Source organism: Epinephelus lanceolatus, chromosome 5 (genome assembly GCF_041903045.1).
Source record: "Epinephelus lanceolatus isolate andai-2023 chromosome 5, ASM4190304v1, whole genome shotgun sequence".
Lineage (NCBI taxonomy): Eukaryota > Metazoa > Chordata > Actinopteri > Perciformes > Serranidae > Epinephelus > Epinephelus lanceolatus.
Window position 1 is genome coordinate 12,963,518 of NC_135738.1, and position 24,439 is coordinate 12,987,956.

The 24,439-nt window shown below is 41.6% G+C and overlaps 1 protein-coding gene across 1 annotated transcript in view; it reads right to left on the reverse strand.

The window, feature by feature from the left end:
- The window catches only part of crabp1a (cellular retinoic acid binding protein 1a), a 41,368-nt gene that overhangs the window by 8,392 nt on the left and 8,537 nt on the right, over nucleotides 1-24,439 (reverse strand). The gene's annotated exons all lie outside the window — the stretch shown is intronic.

Sequence of the window (24,439 nt, forward strand, 5' to 3'; positions counted from 1 at the left end):
GTAAATGAGACTGTGTGCAATGAAAACAGATTCAGCAAATAAATAATGATGTACAGTCATTGCATGGTTGTCTCTAGATAGCTTATATCATGCTTTTACTCACAGTGCTGTTACCAGTTGTCTTCCACCAGCATATAGATGTAATATTAGTTGTTCAAAACTCTCTATTTCCATTGTCCAGTGTGCTCTTGGTTTTTATACATTCATTATTTCTTCATTTGAGGTTTAACTGGCGCTCCCTTGATTACGTTATCTCATTGCGCCCTCACTTTTAGCAGCTGACTGGAGAATTAGTGCCAACTACTGCTTATCTCAATGAATCAATTCCCATTATTTGCTTAACAGTAGCGGATGGAAAAGCACAGAAATTAGCATTTTCTGAATTTCAGATATTTCAGATTTTCTGAAAATTCTGTCAAAAATTGCGATACATTTGGATGTAAACCCAATTAATGTTGCCCCAGAACTGCATAATAATCCGTAGGTTTGTCACTACAGACGACTGTTTTTTTTTTTTTTTTTTTTTTTTTTTTTAAAGATATTTTTTAGGGCATTTTTTGCCTTTAATTGACAGGACAGTGAAGCGTGAACAGGGGAGAGAGAGGGGCAGAGACATGCAGCAAAGGGCCACAGGCTGGGCTCGAACCTGGGCCGCTGCAGCAACAGCCTTGTACATGGGGCGCCTGCTCTATCCACTAATCCACCGACGCCCCAGACGACTGTTTTTACATACAAGAAATCATATGATCAGTTGTTGATATAAAACTTTTAATTATAGCAGCTTTAACCACATGATAAAGTTGATTCTGGTTCTGCTCCCTATTGGATCCTCTGAAAAACCACTGAACATCCATCACGTCCTACTAGCCTTATTGATATATAATATTTTATTTTTTAGTAGTTTTTGATATCTGACACAAATTGTATCTATATTATTACAGATATTAATTTGTTGAGGTTCCCGTATCCTTAACCAATATTAAACAGACGTTGTGCATTTAGCCAATTAATCCAAGATGTATTAAAGGTCCACGTTCATATCACTCTATCCAGTTTTAGGATAGCGTTTTTAATATGTTGAGCTTGGCCTCTAGTTTCAATGAAGGAAACGTCAATGCTACAGCAAACAGTGATATTTTAGATAAAGCCTGCTCCATAGAGAAAACCCTCCCAGATGAGTGGAGTCTGATTAATGCTCATGGTTTTGGAGTGAGATGTCCTAAATGAACAAAGAAATATAATATTATAAATCAGTGGCCCGAGTCTTGAGCAGACTGAAAAAAAAAGTAAAATCCTCTTAGCCCTTTGGTCGGTCGGGGTGTCCGTCTGCTAATTCGCTTCAATAATATTTCAAATGACTTCAACAGGATTAGTCAGACTTTGACTTCAGGACTAATTTCTCCTGATGTAACTGACTCAAATTGCCTATCAGAGAGCTAAGAATTCATAAAAGAGCAGAGCCAAGGTGACCCTGTGGCGCTAATTTGTGTTAATGGAGAGGATTTATCATTTTGGTCAGCTTAGGGTCCATTAACTGCACTCGTATCTCATTACCTCAACTGTCTGCTGACACAAAAGCTGCTCTGGTAGAGGAACAGTTTGACAGTTTGGGAATTATGTGTATTTGCTTTTTTTACTGAGGGTGTGATGATGAGATTGATACCACTCTCTTATTTTTATATTAAATATAAAGCTGAAGCATTATATCTGGTTTGTTTATTCAGTACGAAGTGTTAACACAAGCTAATCAGTGAGTTTTAGAGGTGGTGGTAGGCAGATTTTGTAGCCGTTGGACAGAGTCATGCTAGCTGAATCCCTGTTTCCAGTCTTTAAGCTAAGTCAAGTCAATCCAAAAAAAGAAATCTCTCTCCCTGTTGACTTCTGTACATAGCATTTTAGCATTCCAGGTTTACTCGTCTCAAAGTCAGTGGGTATTTTTTCAATAGGTATTTGGTTAGATGCCTGAAATAAGGTCTGCGGTTAACACAAGCTTAACAGATGTTCAAGGTTTGTTCAGTGTGATAAATGATGTCAGTAAATGCAGCACTTGGGAATTTTGAAGCTTTTAGGTGTCTTTAAAAAGACTGTTGCTAACAAGTGGCTAAATTAGACTACAAAACGTCATCACGCTGAACACAGCTTTACAGCCTCGTTGTGGTGGCGATGTTCAGTCAGACCGAGCATTTTCTTCAGCTACAACTCAACAAAAATGTGAGTACGAATATTTCCCAAAACATTAAACTATTACTTTAACGTCTATTTTAGAATTAAGTTTCCTCATCAAGTCCATAATCAAAAGTTGAGTTTACTATTCACATTTTCTCTTATATGTTGGTGTAATGTTGCTGTCTGATTTTAATTATATTTTCCCACAGCAGCAGCCTCAGTTTCTCAGAGGCAAATGTTAATCACCATATCAAAGGTAAGGAAAGCCATCATGGATCCCTGTGGGCCGCCGTCCACAGTCTTTGCCAAGCTAAACAACAGCAGGGTTTTTCTACAGCTCTCCCTCTGATTTTCTTTTTCCTAATAAAGCCAGAACCCAGAGAGTCGATTAGCTACGGCTCCGTTTTAAGCTTAGCATCAGTCTCAGCCTCTGACTTGGATGGATTTTCTCTCTTTCTCTTTGTTGCACATTAAGTCACGGACAAATTCTCACACATTGTCCCTCTCTTCCAAATAACACACCAGAGCTCGTGCACACACATTTGAGACTACAAGAAATTCATCCTGCATTCAATTTTACCATGTCCTGTGTTTCTCTGTAGCTTTTTACTTATCAGAACATCTGCTGCCTTTGGCTTTGGCTCAGACTCTCACAGACTTTCAATCACTTATCAGACACAAACAGTGTGTCGAAAAGTAGGAGAACATCTCATTTCCTGCTCGGTTTAAAACTTTTTTTTTTCTTGGTTGGTTTTACATTTCTTCCAGAGCCCGAAATAACACGCTCAGTTCCTCTTGGACTCATCTCTTCCCACAGTTTGATCACATTATCTCTGTCATGTCAGTATTTGCTCATTACTTTTTACAGTCTCAGCAGCTTCTGCCCAGTTGCTGTTTATTGAATCAACTCATATTTCACTGAGTGACAAACACCACATCTGAGTGATGGAGACATGCAGAACTACCTTAAGCTTCACTTTCCATAAAAACAACTTAACACTGACAAAAATTCTTGTACTGAAAAGTCCAAACTCCTGGAGTGATTGGTTTCCATAAGAAGCAATGGTCCTAATTAGTCATTTCTTCAGTCATCAGACAATGTTGGCATTGTACGTTTCTGCAAAACAGAAATATGTCACATTTGCACATTTCACACGAATCATATCAATGTTTCTAATATGATGTAATATATGGGAATGTATAACTAACTTTGTTATGGGGAGGTGAAGGGGATGGTGGATGGCGTGTCACCTAGGCGAGACGCCTGCCAAGCTGCGGACCGCTGTTCAAGACCAACAAACGACAGAATCAGTTCAGTCAGGAACACTTAAGTCAAATAAAAAATTAAATCCATTTGCAGTATTACATTTGGCAGTACGGCTCTTTTCTGGGGTCTCTCTGGCTTTCCTAGGCCTACGCAGAAATTCTCTTCTACACGCCTGCATGGAAAGCCTTAAGGCGGAGAGCGTACACCTCCCTGCCCTTCCATGCACCTACATGGAAATCCTAAGGCAGGGAGAGCAGCAGCAAACTTTTTTTACCCAGACATTGATGTTTTTCCTGTTGGGATTTTGCATCCAAAACCAGGTATTTTAACCCAAAACATGATATTTTCCTGACCTTAACCAAGTGGTTTTGGGGCCCAAACCTAACCAAGTTAACCACGGCACTGTTGAAACGTATCCACTACATATTAATGTGCAAATGGGACGTATCTGTGGTCTTCAGGAAACATGTAATGTCAACATTTTTTGTGGCAATTGGGTTTTCATTCTACTCATGATATGTGTCTCAGTCATAAGTTTCATTTCTCCCTTAAAGAGAAGACCTTAAGAGATTTTTTTTTGTTTGACTGACAGACGTCTTGGCCTATCACGGTTGGTGGTGGTTGCGGTCTTGTCCCACAGTTGCTCTACCCCGACTTTGCCCGTATTTTGACTGTGGTTTTTCATCTGTTTTTTTCCATCCATCCATCCATCCATCCATCCATCCACCCATTTTCATCTGCTTATCCAGGGCCGGGTCGTGGGGACAGCAGGCCGAGCAATGCACCCAGACGTCCCTCTCCCCAGCAATGCTTTCCAGCTCCTCCTGGGGGACCCCAAGGTGTTCCCAGGCCAGATGAGATATATAATCCCTCCAGCATGTTCTGGGTCTGCCCCAGGGCCTCCTACCAGTGGGACGTGCCTGAAACACCTCTAACAGAAGGCGCCCAGGAGGCATCCTGATCAGATGCCCGAACCACCTCAACTGACCCCTTTCAGCGCAAAGGAGCAGCGGCTCTACTCCGAGCTCCCTCTGGATGTCCGAGCTCCTTACCCTATCTCTCAGGCTGAGCCCAGCCACCCCACGGGGGAAGCTCATTTCAGCCGCTTGTATCCACAATCTCATTCTTTCAGTCACTACTCAGAGCTTCACCACCATGATTCTCTACAGACTACCCCCCTTAACACTGCCTGTTCAAGGTGGTAATGTCATGTCATTATCCAGCCTTGCCATTCTGTATTAAAGGTACGATCAAGAACAGCTGCAAATCCAAAATCCAATATTTTTCCCTCAGTGTATCAGAGACAGTTCACAGGAAACAGTCTTCCCACTGTCATCTCTTTGAACAGATTTTTGATTTTCATGTCACCTGCCGCAGGCCTGTTCCTGCCTTCCCATGCTAAATGACACACTGTCAAAAGCAAAGAAATCACGCTCTAGTCTCAGCCACACTGTCCTAGAAATACATTCCCACTTTTATCCATTTACCTCAAACCTCTGCGAGGTTGCTGAGCTTCATAGATCACTGTAACATAATAGGATCTCCTGTCAGGGGTGTATCAGTCCCATATTTGGAAATACATATGCCATTTTCTCCTTGCACCTTGTGTCAGTGTCTGATGAAACACTTTAGTGGACTCTGCATGTGTTTCTTAAGTCAAATCCTTGTGTTGACAGCCTTAATTTCTGATCTTTATTCACACAACATCTGCGCTCCCTTTCCTCGCCATGTAGCCCTATGGCAGGTGACTGTCTCTATAGCAACAAGCTGGGCTAAAAGACCCCACTTGTCTCAGTATTTCTGCCCAGAAGTGACTTGCTTTGTTGCACGCTGGGAAATTAAGCTTATGAGTTAAGATGAAAATGTTGCACCAACATAGACGCTGTTTTATTTCTGAAAACTAAACTTGCCCTTCAGCTTAATGCAGCAAAAACTCTTGTGCTCATGTTTGTCTTTGAGCTTTTTCCACCGTAACACCTCCATCCATCAGAACACATAATCGCCTCATTATGACTTCCACTCTGCAGCAACGCCCGTCTGGTGTCTGTTTCTCAGCTGTCTCTGAGACTGACAGGGAAGTCTCTTATCACCGTCTCCTCCTGGAAGTGAGAGGAGGCCGTCTGATCCCACCGCACTCACGCAGATTAACTGCAGCTTTTTAACCTTGTGGCGGTGTTAATCAGCCCTCTGCTCTTCGCCAGGCACAGATCAGCGTGTTATCCCTTTAACCACAGGGGTAGCCAGTCTCAGCCAAAACCCACTTAGGGCTCTCCTGCCAATTGCTCCACCTGAGAGGCAGCCAACACCCCACACTGCCCCCCACCCCTCACATCCCGCGTACATGTGCCAGTGTCAGTGGGTGCTGCCTCCTGCAGGTTTAGCTTCACTCTTGCGTATGATCGCCACACAAGAACACAATGTGCTTGTTGCTGGGGGCTACCTCCTCCATTTTTCTTGGAAAAGAAAATAGACAAAATACTATATAGTATAAATAGTATAGTATGGACTGTAACTTAAACCCTAATTTAAAGGGACAGAATAACAAGTTAACATCAGTGTAAAGGTATACTAATTAGTATTTTTTATGTAAACAATTCTTTAAATGACCATGTGCCATGTGAAATGGGCCATTCACAATCACGAAACCCACTGAAAATGGTCATCCGACTCTGCAGCTCTATTAAATCAAAACAGTAGACAATAGCCATGTTTCCATCAGCCTGTTCAGATGCGCATCTAGAAGTATCACATCAGAAAATTATGATGGAAATGCAAAAATTCAAATTAAAATCCCCTGATTCGCACAAACTAAAATACGCTCGCTTTAGCCGGGTTTTGGTTGATTCGAAAAAATGTTGATTCGCAAAATGGGGGATGGAAACAGTTATGTTTGAATTAAGCCTGACGTAGCGCACCTCTCTCCATGGTGATATCCACACTCCGGGTCGGGAAGGCAGTAATGCATTTACAAGCTGGTTGCCAACCGCCAGAAAATGTAGAAGAAGAAGAATGTGAGACTTGTTTTGTTTCCGGTTCTGCGGAAAACTCGCGCGAGTTCGTAGTTTTCACCAAAGTCCGTACATTTAATGGAAACACACAGGATTCATATTTCTTTTAATGCGCATTTCCCAATGATTCGAATCACTTTTGGAAGGGAACATAGCTAGAGTGTCCCACAGAAATAGATTATTTACATTGCGGTAGCTGACGCAAGGAATCAGCAAACTTTCTGTTGCTGCTGTCACACAGGTTAGACCCATCGATGGGTTGAGTGTGCAGTGTCTATGGGAATACAGCTGGTTTAATCTAAAGTAGGTTGGAAAGTGAAAGATGTAATGATAGACGTCTTTTGTCAGTGGATGCGTTTGTAAATCCAATCTGACGTTCTACACTAAAATGTGACCACTGCTGTTCAAAGAAATGGAGTGCTCTATTTATATATGATCTGACAAACAGTTAAGTTAAGCACAATCACTGCACTTGGCACTCTGCTGCTCTGTTTCCTCAGACAGTGCCTAGAGCAGTGGTTTCCAACTGGTCCAGCCACAGGGTCCAGATTTCTCCGTAGTCATTAGTTAAAGATCCACAGAGTTTTATAAATTCAGCATCAAACTTGTGTTTGGATATGCCATCGAGCTAGTTCTTCTGGCTCTATCAAGTAGCTGTCCATTAGCCACTCAGTTTACAGCAGGAAACAGCTCTTCAAAGTAAAAGCTCCAAGCTGGAAATTCACTGGACTTAAAAATAAATTGTGTTTCTTATAAACTTGACTCGTTCCAGAGTTACTTGCAGTCCATTGGACCATGACCCACCAGTTGGATACCTGGTGTACAACTCCAAAAATAGAAAATTATTTTGTGGTGGGCAATTTTGATATTATGGCGAGCCACCACAAATAAATGAATGTGTAGAAAACTCTGAGTAAAGCTGAGGGACAGAAAACCAAAACAGTGAACTGAAAAACACTAACACGTTTAAACAGTTTTGTTTTATTTTTTGCCATCTTTGGGGCCGCAGAAACAAGTTTTGAACACAATATTAAATTAAATATACATTCATTTTGGCCGGGTTATGTGAACTGCATGTATTCTAATCCTCCTCCAAAGTGTCGCAGAGCATCATTCCTGGGGGCTATGGCAACACTAAAACCCTGAGCTTGCCTCAGAAGGACTAAACGCACAAACCCTGCTACTTTTAAATAACCCATGGAGAAAGACTCTCACTGCAGCCTGTTTTATTTTGTTCTGAAAATGTCAGCATGCAGCCTCGTTCTGTGGATGATAAATGAGATGCAGACTTCCATCTGTGTCACCGCTGATGAGGAAATACAGTGAGTGCTGGACGGAGCAGTGAGTGACAACAACCCCGTCCACATTTAAGAGGACTGTTTGCAGTGGAAACACTAGGGTCTAGGTACCATGTCTGAAGGGTTACTGTTGGTTCCAAAGGTACCATACTGAAAGTGTTTGGTGGAAATGGGGCTGACTCTAATCAACCTTGTTTCCAGCAGTGGCAACAGGCAGCCAGACAACATTAGCAACTAGCTGGTGAGCATAGTGAACATTTAACAGCTAAAGAGCCAGATATTTTTTATCAGGAGTTGCTAGCAGCTGATGGCAGAGTGGATATTGGACTTCACATTTTCTCTGTCTTTTCAATGTGTATAAAGGCAACACATTCACTATGACAACTTTATATCTTTCTAATGTCAGTGTTGTGTTTCCAGCTCGTTCTGTTTTAAAGAAATCCTATTTGTATTTGTTTGCATATCCTCCATGTCTTGCTAAAGTCTAGCTGGTCATTGAGGATTTTACTCGCTGTGCCACTCCTTTACTGCAGCTATCTTCACTTTGTTTGTTTGTTTGTTTGTTTGTTTCAGGTACTTTCCCCCTCCAGCCTGCTCTGCAGCGGTGAAACACACGATCAGTTGGAATCCATAATAAGGAAGAGGTATGCTGCACACTAAAACTCAGCGCAATAGCCACTTGCTGATATATCTTTTTATTTATTTCAGCAGTTTTGGAAGCACTGGAAGGACAGACGACAAAAAAATATTATCTGCTCAGTGTGGATACAAACAACTTAACAATAGCTTGAAGCCTCTTTAACCTTAGAGGCAGTTTTTAAATTTAAACCTGGTTTTGCTGCAGCACAGAGACAAAACACATCACTGTCTTGACACCTTCTGTGATGCTGATGCTCAAACCCAAACAAGTGGATGTGGCAAATGTGTGGTGACAAGTCCACTTCAGGCGTCATGTGGTGAAAAAGCCACTGTGAGCCGTCTAGCCCTGCCCAGTACCCAGCATGCCCCAGGGCACAGACAGAAGGAGCCACACTGTCTCCTGGGATCTGAAATAGGTCATGTCTGCCCTCCTTCTCTGCAACATGTAGATCACACCATAAAATAAAAGGTAAGGACAAACACATATATTGAAAGCTGTTGAAGCATCTTTGAATTTTACAAGCCCTATCCGACCGTATGCTGTTTTGATGTACACGTAAGACAGAATACACACAGATCAAACACTTAATGAATTCTCCACTGCACATATCCAGAATGGCATTGTGGTTTCTAGAAAACAAATATCTCCTATTTCTCAGGCTTTTGGCCGACTTGTATTGACTTAATGTAGTGCATGTACACTATTTCACATTTTCCCCTCACTATGTGCATTATTTCCTCTTCGCAAGCATGAATATTATTACTCTCTGATGCCAAAGAATTGTTTTTGGGGAAAGTGAATTTTCTGTTTTACATTTAAGTGAAGAATCAGAAACATTTCCGCCATTTTGGAAGAGAAGCTTCATTTTTTTGTTTTTATTAAGGAGTTTGTGTTGTTTGTGTGGTCAGAGCAGCCGCCCTGCAACTACGAGAGATGAAGTGTCTCGCTCAAGGACAATTTGGCACGGTGGCTGCTTTAACCATCAAGTTGAAAGATGGTTGACTGGAGTTGATTCAGTTTACAGCCATGCATAAAAACATTATAGAAACTTTTTTTTTTTTTTTTTTTTATTAGAGCACAAACTTCTTGTGTTTATTTGAATTCAGAACTAGCCCAGCTAGTGACTGCTGTGAATAGGGCAGCTGACAACAAGGGAAAGACCATGTGACCGCTTGGAAAGACAGCTGACAGGAGGGAAAAGACCCCAGCGGTGCTGGCATGGGTTAGCAACCCATGGTAGCAGTGGTGAGGCCTAGCAGCCTTATTACAACCAAAATTAGCTACAGCCAACATAGGGAAAATACCCCAAGAGTCAGCGAGAGCAGGGGTGGAAGATGACTCACAGGTGGATTACACGGTAACAGACATTGGAAAGGACACGACTATGACTTGGACCGGTGACTCAGTGAAGGATAGGGGCACGGACCTATCCACCAGTGCTAGAATTAGCAGCACTCAGGGCAAAGTGAGCGCATCTGTAGAGGGCAAAAGTAGCATAGTTGAGAACAAGATGCTTCAGGTTTGTCCTTGCGGTTGGCAGAAAGTAACATCAGTGAAAGGCCTCAGAACTCATCAGGGAAAGAAGAAGTGTGTGGCAAAGAAAGGGCAGAGTAGCCGCATTGATCAGTACTTCCTAAGAAGTCAATCGAGTCAGTCGGATGAAGTCCAGCGGCAGGTAGAAAACCACAGTTCGCAGGATATCAGTAACGCTGCCACTGAGGAGGAGGGGGTAGTAAGAGAGGATGCAGGTGACACTGAGGCCAGTATGCTAGCCAGAGAAAGAACTATGGAGCAAAAGGTTAGAGTTAGATGGCCTAGAGCAAATGACAGTAAAGAATGGGAGATAGTTAATAGAGACTTGTCAGTAATCTTGAGTAGGCTTAGAGGAAATGCAATACAAAGGTTAGAAAAGATGGGAGATATAATGTATTCATATGGTGTAGAGAGGTTTGGGGTGCATGAGAGAAAGAGGAGTGAGAGGGTACAGTCAGGTAAGTCTAGGCGGCAGAGAGAAATAGAGAAGTTAGTCAAGGAAAGGAGACAGTTAAGAAAGCAGTGGAAAAAGGCTACAGAAGAAGAAAGGGAGGGAATTAAGGTGTTGCAAGAGGAGTTGAGAAGCAGGCTAGCAGTTCTTAGAAGGGCGGAGCATCTCAGGAAAAAGAGGAGGAAGAAGGAATATGCTAGGACAGGTTTTTTCAGGGACCCTTTTAAGTTTGTTAAAGGATTGTTCAGCCAGGAAAAGGGAGGGCAACTTAAAGCAGAAAGGTTAGAGGTTGAAGAATATTTGAGAAACACGTATTCAGATTTGGAGAAGAATAGGATAATAGGTTTCCCACCTGATATCCCTCCATTAGGAGGGATAGAGCATGAGATGGATGTCAGGCCACCTAGGTGGAAGGAAGTTCAGGAGGTGGTCAGGCGTGCAAAGGCTTCTTCGGCCCCAGGGCCTAATGGAGTCCCCTACCGGGTTTATAAAAGTGTGCCTGATACCCTTAAATTTTTGTGGAAACAGCTAAGAATAGTTTGGGAAAAACAAATTATACCAAGAGCATGGCGTAGGGCAGGGGGTGTCCTCATTCCTAAGGAGAAGGAGTCTGTGGACCTTAGCCAGTTCCGGATGATTTCTCTCTTGAATGTGGAGGGGAAGATTTTCTTTAGTGTAGTAGCGCAGAGACTAGCTAGCTACTTAGAAAGGAATAACTTAATAGATACCATGGTGCAGAAGGCAGGAATACCAGGTTTTTCAGGGTGTTTAGAGCATACTAGCATGATCTGGCACCAGATTCAGGCAGCGAAGATTAACAAAAGGGACCTACATGTAATATTTTTAGATCTTGCAAATGCGTTTGGTTCAGTACCGCACAGCCTCATTTGGAGTGCGTTTGACTACTTCAGAGTGCCACAGGTAGTTGTTAACTTAGTGAAAGCATATTTTCAGGATATTAGGTTGTGTCTAAGTACAGCAGGTTTCACAACAGGTTGGCAGAGGCTAGAAATAGGCATCATGGCAGGGTGTACAATTTCTCCATTAGCATTTACTATGGCAATGGAAGTAATCATCAGGGCTTCTAAGTGGGTGGTAGGTGGGGAGAGACGGCAGAATGGGTTGCATCTTCCACCAGTTAGGGCTTACATGGATGACATGACACTGGTGACCACAACAATGCCATGTACAAAGAGGCTACTAGAGAAGGTAAATAAGAACCTCAAGTGGGCCAGCATGAAAATCAAGCCTAGTAAATCTAGAAGCATCTCGATATGTAGAGGGAAGTTAAGTGATAGGAAGTTTGTCATAGATGATGAGGACATCCCAACAATTAGGGAAAAGTCAGTAAAGAGCTTAGGTAGGTGGTACAATGTAGAGTTGAATGATAAGGAACAGGTGGTGAAATTTAGAAAAGATGTGGCTGAAGGATTGGATAGAATAGATAAATCAGAACTTCCAGGAAAGTTGAAGTTGTGGTGTTTGCAATTTGGGCTATATCCTAGGTTAATGTGGCCATTGTCAGTTTATGAAATTCCAATATCTGTTGTGGAGAGAATGGAAAGGTCGGTTAGCTCCTACATTAGGAAGTGGTTGGGCGCTCCTAGGTGCCTAAGTAGTGTTGCATTGTATGGAAAAGGGATACTTCAGCTGCCAGTATCTAGTTTAACAGAGGAATTTAAATGTACCAAGGTCAGGACAGAGCTCTTGTTATCTGGGAGTAAGGACGTGGTAGTTAGGAGTGTGGTTCCAAATCCAACCAAGGGGAGGAAGTGGAACCCAAGATCGGCAGTTCAGGAGGCAGAGGCAGCTCTTAGACATGCAGAGATTGTAGGTAATGTTCAGTTTGGCCGGGGAGGCCTGGGGCTTGGCTCAGGTAAACCGGTATGGAATACAGCAGGCCTCAAAGATAAAAGAAAGCTGGTTGTAGAACAGATACGCAGACAGGAAGAGATAGTAAGGGGTGCAAAGGTAGTGGCCCAGGCTAAACAGGGACAGTGGTTGAATTGGGAAAGTGTAGAGAAGAGGAAGCTTAGTTGGAGGGACCTGTGGAGTATGGAGGAGAATCGTATTAGATTCCTGGTAGGGGCTACATACGATGTGTTACCAACCCCCCAGAACCTAAAACTGTGGGTAAATGAGGACCCATCATGCCCATTGTGTTCACGTACCGCAACTTTAAAGCATATTTTGTCAGGCTGTAAAGTTAGCTTGTCACAAGGCCGATATACATGGCGACATAATCAGGTGTTGAAATGTTTAGCTGCAGGTATCGAAGGGAAACGAAGACAGGTGAATTCAGAAGGTGTTAAGGATAGGGGCTTAGTAATTCAGTTTGTCCGTGAGGGAGAGAAATACAGAAGGGATAAGTTAGTGAGGAGGCAAGGGTGTGGCCGCCTAGAAGGTGCTTGTGATTGGGAAATGCAAGTAGATTTAGGGGGAAAGCTTGTTGTTCCTCAGGAAATAGTCTGTACCAGGCAGAGGCCTGACTTAGTGTTGTGGTCAGTGAGACAACAGATAGTTTATTTCATTGAGCTGACAGTTCCTTGGGAAGATTCAGTGGAAGAAGCCTATGAAAGAAAAAAGCTTAGATATGCAGACTTAGGAGCAGAAGCTGAGCAGCGAGGATGGAAGACTAGGATTTGTCCAGTGGAAGTGGGGTGTAGGGGATTCATAGCAAGATCAACTGTCTCACTCCTGGGGGAACTCGGAGTGCGGGGACAGAATTTGAGGAAGACAGTGAGGGAAATGTCAGATGAAGCAATTAAATGCAGCCAGTTTATCTATTACAGAAGAAATAATGTCAGCTGGGGGCCAGCAGGGGGAACTACTAAGCAGGGCACATAACTCCTTGAGATCAGGTGGAGAGATCCACTTCCTGTCAGGAGAAATCCAGGAAGAGGAAGCATTTAAGTGTGGGAGTGGCCTATTGGAATCCATTTTGTTTGAGGCCATGCGGCAAGGTGAGTGTGCTTGCTGATCCTGTAAGTCCAGTTAGCTCCTTTAACTTTAGCTTATATTGCAGTTATGCTATGTAGTGTGTGAAATAGAGTATGGTGAATGTGACAGGAAAGCTAGTATCAGCATTGCTTCTGCCTGGAGCTCGCATGTATGGAGCCTGGGTTTGGTTGAAGATGGCAGTGCTGTTTGGGCTGAGAAAGCCATGTGTAAGTAAGAAGGAAATCCAGGAAGAGGAAGGTTATTTAAGTGTGGGAGTGGCCTATTTGAATCCATTTTGTTTGAGACCATGCTGCAAAGTGAGTGTGTTTGCTGATCCTGTGAGTTCATTTGTCTCCTTTAACTTTAGCTTACATTGTAGTCATGCTATGTAGCGTGTGAAATAGAGTATGGTGAATGTGCTAGTAAAGGTAGTATCAGCATTGCTTCTGCCTGGAGCTCGCATAAACAAAGCCTGGGCTTGGTTGAAGTTGGCAGTGTTGTTTGGGCTGAGATCACTGTCCAGCCTCCTGGAGGTGTCATTGTTGTGAGGGCTCGTCCTGGGGAGGTAGACTGTACAGCCTAACCCGGCGGGGGAGTGTGATAGCCTAACAAGGCTTCCTTCCCTGGGTCTACCTCCTCTGTGGTAGTATAGGTAAGGTAAAGGAGGTTGTTCGGTTAGTGTGGGGAGCAGTGAGACCTGGCATTAGGGGAGTGTCTCTGGGACGCCAGAGATCACTGTCTAGCCTCCTGGAGGTGTCGTGGGACTAACTACACGAAACACCGGTGAAAGGAGGTTCCCACCCGATGACCCCAAAGACATGTTAGTTATCACTGCTCACGGGTCTGTATAGTTAAGCCTTGCCATAACAGCTTATCATAGGGCTTAGGAGGATTATTCACTGAGTGCTGATCCCTTTTTTTTTTTATTAGAGCACAAACTTCTTGTGTTTATTTGAATTCCAAAGAAAAGATGAACAAAATGTATCCTAAGATGTTTTGTCCTAAGATTGGTCCTTTTTGGCAGGATATCTTTTTGATTTGATTTATTTATTTAGAACATTCAAAAAAATGGTAATAATTCTAAAATAAAAAAGAATATATTGTAGAAAAAAAACACAAAACAGAGACAAACAATAAATCATGAACAGACTTACAACGAGAAACATAAATGAACATTTCATGTCGGAAAAGGAGTAGAAAGAAGCAGCATGCTCGTCCAACACATTCTCACTCCAACCTCATCATGTATTGACGTTTGGTCATGGATTCACGTCTAGATACAATGTGAAACTTCACTGATATTGAACCAGCTGTGTGGCATCACAGTGCGTGCAGATAAACGGTGTTTGGCTTCGCCCCCGTGCTGCTGCCAGCACCTGGGTAACGAGTATCATTAATAGATGACGTGCCCCAGGCACAACATTTAGCTCCAAATCCACAAAACCAGCCTGAAAATGAAGGAAATCTGAAACGATTGCATTAGGGTCAATGAAGCACAGCTGTGTTGTTGGACCCTGGTCTAAGCCGGCCTGATGCTACGTTATGATCGGACAGTCTGCGTTCGTGGGCAGGACTTAGCAAAGGGTCAATTACACTCTTTAGAAAAAAAAAATCTTCACCTGTGATTTAAAATGTTATACGTGTTAATGCACATCACATTTACAGTATATAAGAGATTAAAATATCAGATAACAAAAACAACCTAAGTAATATAATGTTAAAATACACCTTTTCTAAAATGCTTCAGTCCTCCAGCTTTGAAGTTTTATTGTTGTTCTATGAGTAAAAGATTTATTGCAGTATCCACCACATGAAATCTGAGGGTTCATTTTTAAATCATTTTTCCGTAATAAATCATTATTTTTCAATAAAACCTTTCAACTGTAGAGATCGACATTAATCCTACTATTACAACGTTAGGTTAATACACGCTCAAGGCTATGGACTGCTTTTTGCCTTAAAAAAATATGACTGATCTCATCCGTGAAACCCCAAATTCCTCCAGTGGTTAGAGAAACTCAACTTCACAGTGACTGTCAACTCCTCATCCTGCATCGGTTACGCAACTCTCCTCTGCTGCAGTGCAACAGCCACTGCAGCCTGTTCTTTAGGGAAAGTTTGTACATACAGATGGATGAGCATATTGCAGCACAGCGCTCACTATTTCAAACTCCTTTTCTCAAGTATTATTCTGTGCACCTGTGGATGGCAGGGTGGTTTGCTAATTTATGAGACTGAGCTGTCCTGCTGATGTGTCCTTTAGCAAGGAAAATGTATCCTAACCAACTTTTTTTTCTCTTTAAATTGCACGTTTGTACCATGTTTCTTCTACATTGCCTTTGGTTAGTCGTGTTAGACCATTTCATACCCTCAAGTCCACATGTTGCAGCCTCCTCATACACCCCACGTCACCCCAAAATTGGCTACCCAATCGCAAACTATGGCTATGTTACTTTTATAGATACACGTAACAACAAATACCCTACGTAATTATGAAGAAGCACACTACTATGTAGCAGATATGTTGAAACTTTACATTTCTTCATGCTTCAACAACATTGTGGTTGATGTTTGGATGATTAAGGCACAAAACCCACAAAAATCTCATTTGAAAAAGCAGCCATGTTTTGGCTTTTCATGGCGCTGTTCTCAGTAGATACATAACAGCAGATCACTACAAACAACCAGTTTTGTTGTTTGCTGGTCTTGAGCAGTGGTCTTTAGCATGGCAGGTATCTTGCCAAGGTGTCAGACCATCCGTCATCCCCTCCACCTCCCGATGACAAAGTCAGTTCATACTAAGCCACTTTTTATAAAATACTTATGAAACCTAAAAATTCAACATGTTTGTGGTTTGCAGAAACATACAATGCCAACATTTTCTTCTGGCAACTGGGCTGAAATTGGGAGATTGTATATTTCTGACTAACACAGCTGTTAGAAAAGACCTGAAGCATTTTCTCCCTCATGGAGATTTTTAATGTTAGAATATTAGAGAAATTCTGGATCATAAAAGACCCATGACCATCCCCAACTTCGAGACTGTAATCAATTATTACTGATAACTACATTTTCAATCTAGATCCAATAAAAAAACAAACAAACTTAAAACAACTTAAAGGTCCAGTGTGTAGAATTAAGGGGCATCTAATTGAAGACATGGTGTATAATATTCATAACTATGTTTTCATTAGTGTATAAACTCCTAAAACTAAGAATTTTTGTGCTTTTGTTACCATAGAATGAGCTGTTTATATCTACCTGCAGAGCCAACATATCCTCAGTCCTCACATATTGATGTTTGGTCATGGACTTTCCACATCCAGGTCATGGCGACACGCAGCAGCAGTGTGTGAGAATGAATGAGTGTCTTGTGTGGAAACTGTGGTTTTAAGTGGTTTTAACCGGAGTTTTCTTAACTGGTTTTAACCGTGTACCTGTTATTTATTTATTTTTAATACTCGAGTTTAATACTCATCATGGATTTTATGGGCGCCTTTTTCCTAAACCTGATTGCCATCGGGACTGCTTTCAACTTCCACCGGAGCAACCGGTCGCACAGGCTCATGTACAGCCGTGATTTTCTTATCCGCTGCAACAGTTCAGTGGCGGCGATCTCACTTGATGGCATTCCGCCAGAGATCCGGAGGGACCGGGTTGGAGGTTGTCGTCCGGGTCGGCTGACATCGGCGTGGGCGAGGCATACAACGCTCCACAAAGCCGGAGGCTGTCAGCAGCAGACAGCGGTACAAACGAGGAAGCGAGGCCGGAGAGGAGGTGTCCGTCAGCGCCTGCGGAGACTCGGACTCCACCGCTTGCCACTCCCCTCAATTGTCTTCGGCAATGTGCAGTCTTTGAGGAGTAAAGTGGACGAGCTCCAAGCGAACGTGAAGCACATCCCGGAGTACAGGCATGCCTGTGTGATTGCTCTGACTGAGACCTGGCTTAAGGATTATGATCAGAATCAGGATTTTGAAATTGACAGCTTTGGTCAGCCGTACAGGCTTGATCGTGACGCACAGATCACCGGCAAATCACTGGGAGGGGGCGTGTGCTTGTATGTTAATTCTCGCTGGTGCAAGACTGTCAAAGTAAGAGAATCTATATGTAGTCCCCACATTGAACTCTTATCTGTCTCACTGCGCCCATTTTATCTGCCACGGGAAATTCCACAAGTATTTTTGTCTGTGGTTTATATACATCCCAGAGCTAATATGGCAGAAGCAGCGTCCTCCATTGCTAAACTTGTGCACCAATTGCAAGGTATTTGCCCCGATGCCCCACATTTTATTCTTGGTGATTTTAACACTTGCAGTCTGAAAAAGCATTTTGGCTATCTGTACCAGTATGTAAAATGTCCAACGCGACATGGGAAAACACTGGACCTGTGCTATGGCACTATAAAGGGGGCTTTTAAATCTTTTCCACTGGCTCCACTTGGCTCTTCGGACCATAACTGTGTCCTGCTTGCTCCTGTCTACCAGCCGACCCTCAAGAAGGGGAAAGTTGAGCGCAAAGAAGTTGCTCTGTGGACAGAGAGTGCTATTCCTGAATTGAATGGTTGTTTGCAGAGTACTAATTGGGATGTTTTTAAAGACTCTTGTACCGATTTAGATGAACTGACCCACACAGTGGTGAGCTACATTACCTTCTGTGAAGAAATGATTCTTCCAAGAAAGTCAATCACAGTGTATCCCAATAATAAGCCTTGGGTCAGTAGATCCCTAAAGAATTCTCTCAATAAGAAAAAGGTGGCTTATTATCAAGGAGACATCACTCAACAAAAAGAAGCACATAAATTAGTGAAAAGGGAAATTAAGCTGGCTAAAATGCAGTACAAGGACAAGTCCAAGATGAACTTATGGCTGGTAATTCTCGTTCTGCGTGGAAAGGAATCAAATCTATGGTGGGAATTCAGGACAGGAAAAAAAGAGTGTCTAATGCTGACAGAGCTGACTCCACCCTGGCAGAAGAATTAAACCAATTTTATTTGAGATTTGATTCAATTGACTTTTCTGATGAACTTTCCATATTCAGGGCTGCCCCAGTAAGCAGTCAGATTCAGATTGATGAAATCAGTGTGTGGAGCACTTTTGAAAAGACTAATGCAAGGAAAAGTCAGGGGCCAGATGGCATTAGTGGCCGTCTGCTTAAATGTTGTGCCCCATTCTTAAGTGGAATCTTTGCATTTATCTTTCAGCAGTCTTTGTCACTTAACAAAGTTCCCTCATTGTGGAAAGAATCCATTATTGTCCCAGTGGCAAAGGTCCCCTCACCAAAGATATTAAACGACTATCGTCCTGTGGCCCTCACGTCAGTGGTGATGAAGAGTTTTGAGCGCTTAGTGAAGAAGAGTTTACGTTCTATGACACAGGCAGTGGTTGATCCACTCCAATTTGCCTATCAACCCAGGAAAGGGGTGGAGGATGCTGTGGCAACACTGTTGAATTTAGTTGTCAGGTACCTTGAGGGTAGGAAGACACATGCACGCCTGTGCTTTGCTGATTTTTCATCAGCCTTTAACTGCATGCAGCCTTATGTTCTTGCTCACAGGCTTTCAAAAATACCCAGCATTGATTTTGGAACCATATGTTGGCTAGTTGATTTTCTGACAGCAAGACCGCAGAGAACTCGTGTCATTGATACTCTGTACTGCTGTGCTCCACAGGCTCGCCTCAGGGGTGTGTTCTGTCACCTTTATTGTTCATGCTTTACACTAATGACTGTAAGAGTATGTTTGACTCAAGGTTCATCATAAAATTTGCAGATGATTCCGTGCTTGTAAGCCTTCTGCAGGATCATGAGGATGGACATGGTCCTGTCTTTGACTATTTTGTTGGATGGTGTAATGATTCTTATCTGCATCTTAATGTCTCAAAAACAAAAGACATGATTCTTGATTTTCGTAAGAATCCACCTGTCACAGCCCAAACCTTTGCTAATGGTAAAGCTGTAGAAATAGTCAGTCAGTACAAATATCTAGGCACCATCCTGGATGACAAACTGTCCTTTGAGACCAACTCAGATGCCATCTGTAGAAAGGCAGATCAAAGGTTATTTTATCCGAGGAAACTGAGGTGTTTTAATGTTGACAAAAAGCTTCTTAAAATGTTTTACTCTTCTTTTATTGAGTCCATTTTAACCTTTGCTATGATCTGTTGGTTTGGTAACCTCAGCATCTCAAATAAAAACAAGCTGAGGAATATTGTCAAACTCTGCCAAAAAACTATCGGCATGAGTCTGAATGACCTTGACTTTGTTTTTAAAACCAGAGCCACGCAGAGGGCAAAGGCCATTCTGGCAAACCCTCTCATCCAGCAGAGTTTCAGCTTCTCCCGTCTAAGAGAAGGTACACTTTCACTTGCAAGGCCAAATCAAATCGGTACCTTAAATCCTTTGACCCAACAGCCATTCCTTTTTTAAACAAGCTGTAGGCAAGCTTGATGGGAATGATGCACCCTTGAATTGTGCTGACTCTGTGTATTTACATGTATTTATTTATTTGTATTGTGTCTAGGGTATCTGGATGTATGCATTCTCTGCAGTGTGAGATACTGTAAGATTGTGTGTTTTAACTTCTGTTGCAAACCAAATTGCCCTTAGGGGACAATAAAGATTTTCAAATCAAATCAAATCACATATGACGTGCAAGATACCCTGGCTGTTCTGGGACACTGTGTCAAGTTCTCTTCTTTCAAGATTCCTGTTTTCACAGGAAATTTACTGTTTACATACAGTCTCTTTCAAAATAAAAGCACTATGACAGTAAAACAATGTGACAACAACAAAAACACCTGGTTAGGTTTAGGAAAAAAGAACAGGGTTTGGCTTTAGAATCTTACAGGATGGGAACACCGCTCTCTTGGGTGAGTGTCGGTCGAGGGGGGTGGCTTGACTACACCACAGCTCCCACCCGCCCCACTTGGACTTTCGCCGCCTTAACTTTCGTTCTTGTCCCACCACGTTTTGCCCCTGACGCCGCTGAGCGCCATTAAACTATAATGGCAACTGGCCGTGTATCATACTGACGTTAAAGGACTCCTTTTTTCATTGGTTTCTGACGCTGCAAGTCACTGCCCAAGTGCCGGGTTTCGATGACTTCGGAGTGACACCGTGCTCAGTCGAAAGTATTAAATGTGTAACAGAAGAAGAAGAAGCCGGTAACAACATGGCGAAATCTAAATCCAGAGCCGTACATTTTTAGATTGATGATGTGTACAGAGCTGTAAATTTGTCTGCCATGGTACCAGTTTGCCGCTAGCCAACTGTTGTTAACTCATTTGTTGATTGTTTGGTCTGTGACGTAATAGCTCAACCGGAAAAAGGTCCAATACTAACAAACTGAAAGGGGGTGTATCGTCACCCATTGTAGCGAAGTCGGACATACTTCGGTCAACAAATCGAGTCCCCTCAAATGTTTATACACTGGTACAAGGACAGTAGTCCAGTTAAATGTCCTAGTCGAGCTATAACCGTAGCTTGACTTCACTGTGCATGTTAACATACTGAATATACCACACAGTGAAGTTACACACGACTAGAATGAGAGAACTGTTGTGAGTTAATGAGCTGCTTCTTATATATGTGTCCCCTGTCATGTTTTGTCCATTGTGTGAGAGGGAAACACTGGATTACATGTTAATGTTGTTTACCCACTGTGTATCCTCACTGATACCAAACAACGCTCTTCTCCTCTGCAGCTCAGACAACAGTTGCTAAGCAGGAAGGAAGATAAACAGATGTCAGCCTCCGGAGCATTAATGCAAATATATCTCATTACCTAAAGTGATTCAGAGGCAGCGTGTTTCTGTCACGACATCTCGTCTCTAAATGCTCTTCAAATCTGCAGTGCTGACTCAGTGAACGCAGTGAGACAGCTGAATTTACAACATACACATGGAAAAGCTTTAAGTTAGAGATTATTGTAGCCTAGTGAGACACAAACTTTTGTTTGGTATGTATTTTAAATTTCTCCTAGCTATTTGGGGTCAGCAGGACCTGATAAGTATAAAACAACTAAATATTGTCAACGATAATAAAGTCTCACTGTCCACAAACAAGACAATAATTAAGTCCAACTGTCCTCAAATCAGATGATAATAAAGTCCCAATGTCCCCAAATGAAACGATAATTAAGTCCCAATGTCCCTAAACGAGAAAACAATAAAGTTTCAATGTCCTTAAACGAGAAGATAACGAAGTCTCAAATGAGAGAATATTAAAGTCCCAATTTCCTCAAATGAAACAATAACTAAGTCCCAATGTCCTTAAATGAGAAAACAATAAAGTTTCAATGTCCTTAAACGAGAAGACAACGAAGTCTCAAATGAGACGATATTAAGTGTCACTGTCCTCAAATAAGCCAATAATTATGTCCCAATGTCCTCAAATGAGACGAAGTCCCAGTGTTCTCAAATAAGAGAATAATTAAGTCCCAATGTCCACAAATGAAACGATAATTAACTCCCAATGTCCTTAAACAAGAAAATAATAAAGTCTCAAACGAGACCACATTAAAGTCCCAATGTCCTCAAATGAAACAATAATTAAGTCCGAATGTCCTTAAGCCAGAAGATAAGGAAGTCTCAAATGAGACAATATTAAAGTCTCAGCGCCTTCAAATAAGAGAATAATTAAGTCCCAGTGTTATCAAAGAAGACACTGATAAAGTCTAACTGTCCTCAAATGAAATGATAATTAAGTCCCAATGTCCTTAAAGGAAAAAACAATAAAGTCTCAAATGAGACAATATTAAAGTCCTTATGTCCTCAAATAAAATGATAAAAAAGTCTCAATTTCCCCCAAATGAAACAATAATAAAGTCTTTATGCTCTCAAACAAGATGAAACTAAAGTCTCACTGTCCTCAAATGATATGATAATAAAGTCTCAATGTCCTTTAACGAGAAGATAACTAAGTCTCAAATGAGACAATATTAAAGTCCCAATGTCCTCAAATAAGAGAATATTGAAGTCGCAGTATTCTCAAATAAGACAGTAATAAAGTCTCAATGTCCTTAAACGAGAAAACAAAATCTCAATGTCGAACGAGAAGATAACGAAGTCTCAAACAAGAAGATAATAAAATCCCAATGTCCTCAAATGAAACGATAATAAAGTCCCAATGTCATTAAACGAGACAATAATAAAGTCTCAAAGGAGACAATAGTAAAGTCCTAATGTCCTCAAATGAGACGAAGTCCCAGTGTTCTCAAATAAGAGAATGATTAAGTCCCAATGTCCTCAAATGAAATGATAATTAAGTCCGAATGTCCTCAAAGGTAAAAACAATAAAGTCTCAATGTGCTCAAACGAGAAAACAATAAAGTCTCAATGTCCTTAAACCAGAAGAGAAGGAAGTCTCAAATGTGACGATATTAAAGTCTCAGTGCCTTCAAATAAGAGAATAATTGAGTCCCAATGTCCTCAAATGAGACGATAATTAAGTCTGAATGTCCTTAAAGGTAAAAACAATAAAGTCTCAAACAAGACGATATTAAAGTCCAAATGTCCTCAAATAAAATGATAATAAAGTCTCAATTTCCCCAAATGAAACAATAATAAAGTCCTTATGCTCTCAAACAAGATGAAACTAAAGTCTCACTGTCCTCAAATGAAATGACAATGAAGTCTCAATGTCCTTTAACGAGAAGATAACTAAGTCTCAAATGAAACGATAATAAAGTCCCAATGTCCTTAAATGAGACAATAATAAAGTCTCAGAGGAGACAATAGTAAAGTCCCAATGTCCTCAAATGAGATGATATTAAAGTTTTAATGTCCTGTCTTCAAACAAGTACTTTCTGATAAACAGTGTCTTATCTTGTCACCGTTGCTAAAATAGGTCATATTGCATATCAGTGGCATATCAAATTACAAATGTAATTAATCATAAATAAACAAGTTTCAATCATTAAATTTGCTGCAGACTGACTTGGCAGAGATGGCTGCCATCTTGTTTCCCATGGATTAGTGTATTGTGCTCTTTCTGCCACTAGATGGCACAAAGAAGTGTCCACAAACGAAGACAACAGGCCTGAGTTGAGCAGAATGAAGTATAAGGTCAAATAAACCCAAGATTTAATGTCCTCATATGAGGACACAAGGTCTCAGGAGGATATGAAGATGAAACACCTCCTCTGCTCTGTAAAAGATAAGGAATAATTGATGTTTTATCTTCCCCCGAGACTCAGACGTACTTAAAATATGTTACAATGTACTGTACGTGACATCAAGAGGTGGCCAATACATACAGAAATAAATTTAATGAGGTAAGAAAGAAAAAGATTATCAGGCTCAACAGTCAAACCGCCTCCAACACTTTTCAACTATTTAATTATACAACCTGCATCTTTATTACACAGATGATGTAACTGTCTCTGTGTGTAGATAATATCAGATGTCTCTAAGGACACCAGCTCACTCTTATTACATCTAACAGGCGTAGCCTTTTTGTCAGACCAGACTTTATGTGTTACTTTACTGTTTATAATTTGCATCATTACTTAATTGTCTCTTTGACATTTTACAAGTATTTTAGCAGACTTTGGAATAAGTTCCAAGAGTTTCGAAAGACTTTGATGTTCCTGAAAAATAAAAAATGTACAGAGTAAACGTCTCTGCCTTATTTTCAAACCTGTGCAGGAGCTCTGACTGTCTATCAGGATGTGAGAAATCTCCCTCGGGGCCTGAAGAGGTTCAGAGAGAAACTCTCATCCATCCCAGCTCAAGCTGCCCTTAATCCAGCCGCACAGACGTGAGGATGATACCAATGGATGAGACTGCACTGAGGTATTAATTTTTTATTCAACGCTCCTCAACAATAGCATGCAGATAGCTTTGAAGACATTTAATACACACACAAACACACAGAGAATACCAAATGATGTGGAAGTGTTTTAGAGGACGCATTCAGTTAGATTTTGTAGATGTTAAGTAGACGTTTTGGATTCAAGTGCTGTTTCCTTTGTTAATACAGGTTTACTCACTTTAACATCATTCAAATGTTGAGGCTCCTGGAAAGAACACTATAATGTCAGGGTATATAACATTGTGTTAATATTTAATGATGTCTCTTCATCAAAGACAACATTTAAAGATTAGAAGTGCTGTAAGGAATCTGAGATGTTGATTGATT